Genomic DNA, 2,386 nt, shown 5'->3' with positions numbered 1-2,386 from the left:
TTGTATACATAATAAGTAAATAAATATTTATTAAAAAAAAAAAAAGAAAATACCTTACTTGCTTACACTCTGTTAATCAATAACAAGTTGCTTGGTCATGAATGTATGTGGGTCGTTGGGGATAATTTGTTTTCCACCTGTAATACGCAAAATGTTTAACCATAGAAGGGAGATGGGAAACATGCTGTTTTTCAATTGTATTCATTGTAACACGCTGTTTTCCGATTGTATTCATTGTAACATTCTGTTTTTCAATTGTATTCATTGTAACCATTCACTTAGAAACAATGTAACTACATTGTAGCGGAAGCCATCCTGGACTGTGGACAGGTCCCAGCAGGAGATGGAAGGAGTTGGGGAGGTGGGGGGATTGAACCAGGCCATGATGGGCTGGAGACTCTTGCAGCCTGACTGGCAGCCAGAGTGCTTCTTTATTTATACAGAATTTAGTAAGCAGGGACATAGTCGTGTTGTTCCAAAAAATTAGATCATATCATTTTTGTTTTTGGACATGTGTTTCACTTCCTTTTGTTCATCTTAGTCATCATTAATAAGCTATGACAGAACAGAGTTATTTCCAATAATTTTCACTCAAGTTTTGACATCAGTGATAAACAGTTATCTTTCATACCCATTTTTATTCATTAACCCCATAACCCAATTTTTAAGAACCTAGAGGTATATGACAAGCTGTTCTCTGGTTAGTTGCTTTTGTGGCTACAAGAACATTAGATCAAAACAATCTTCATGCCCTTCAGGCATACTGCCATGTCCCAAACAGTGTATTAACAGTCAGAAATATCCTCAGGCCAAAGCTGCTGCAGTTATTATTCAAATTCTGGTGTAATACAATATTTACATCTTTGTAGAATACTTTTATCATCTTTCCACATCACTCTTTGCCCATCAGTGTAAGTCTCTGTGTATGACAGCCAGCTAGTCTAACTTTGTTGCTGCCTGTGCCAGGCAATTGCCTGAGTATATAGTGGGAAAAGACTTGCAATCTGAACCCATGGTCAGCTCCTCTAGCCCACCGAATCTTGTTGTTCTTTTTAAGTTTACTTTGTTTTGATTATCTTGTTCCTGAGTAAGTACAGGGACAGATGTTTCAAAAATGTCTCATAGCCTCATAAAGAGACCTCTGGCTTCTTTACGTGTCACATCCTCCACGGTGTAAGGATGACTTCAAGTAGATAAGGTTATCTCCGTAAAGCAGGGGAATAGTATACTCAGGACTGTCCTGGGGACGCTTAGAAATAGCATTCCTGGGAAAAGGTGTAAATGATTCATAAGAACTTTTCCATCAATCCAGTATTCCCAAATAGTACAAATATTAAGTCTCCCAAGTATGCAACAGGTGAGATGAAAACCAAAGGTGGCGTGGCAGCCATCATACGGCTCAGCTTTGCTGGATCTTTGTCAAACAGCTGTGCTGGCTTTATGACTTCTGCTGTTCCCATCAGATATGGCTGTGCCAATACTGTGATTTTAATATTGCTTTAAAGATTTTGCTGGGGTATATAAACTGTAAGAACAAACTAAAGACAAGGGACATCAGGGTAGCAGAACACAACAGAGAAAGAATGGAGTAGAGCAAGCAACAGAAAGAACAGCATGAAGAACTAAGCTTTGGCCCTCAGGAAAGTCCTCGTGTGTCTGTCTGTCTGTCTATACAGTAGTTACCTGCTTTGCATCTCCTCATGAGTTTCTCTGATCTGCTAAAGGCCTGCCATTCATCAGATCCTGACATGTTAAAACGTGTTTCTTTTTCACCAGTCCCAGAGAACTGAGTTTTACTCCTCCATTGAAAAGTCAATTAAGTGATTAGCCCACCGACTCTGAGGCTCCCCTTCATTCCTGAGCTGCTGAGAGCTGGTCCCTACAGCAGCAAGTTCCAGAGAAAGAGCCACCTCCACCCCATGACTTAGTCCTCCACTGAATACTACAAACACCACTGGGACCTGAATTTAAACAATAAAAAAATATAAAAGAAAAATGCAACCGAAAAACAAGGATCAGGTGCTTCAGTTTCAGTGAAAAACCAAGCCCCGCCTCCTCTACAAACCACTAACCCTGCAATAAGGTCCCAGTGAAAACAACCTGGACGAACTAAAGAATCTAAAACAATGACTATGTGTGTCCAGACAAGGAAAGACATGGATATGCTCTCAGAAAACAAAAGACAAGAGACAAATGAAGTAAGGATGTCAGCCTAAGGTATGAGAACACAATTCAACAATAGCCAGAATCGCTGAAGAAAATCCATACTGAAACAGTGCTGAAAATCAGAGCCAAATAAAAACGCGGGGGGGGGGGGGGGGCGTCTAGAGCATCATGAGAAACTACAGCTGGGACTATGGCTCTGGGTTAGCTCACTGCATGCTGT

The sequence above is a fragment of the Microtus ochrogaster genome, chromosome 4 (genome assembly GCF_000317375.1).
Source record: "Microtus ochrogaster isolate Prairie Vole_2 chromosome 4, MicOch1.0, whole genome shotgun sequence".
In the NCBI taxonomy this organism is placed as follows: Eukaryota; Metazoa; Chordata; class Mammalia; order Rodentia; family Cricetidae; genus Microtus; species Microtus ochrogaster.
This window is presented reverse-complemented; position numbering follows the sequence as displayed.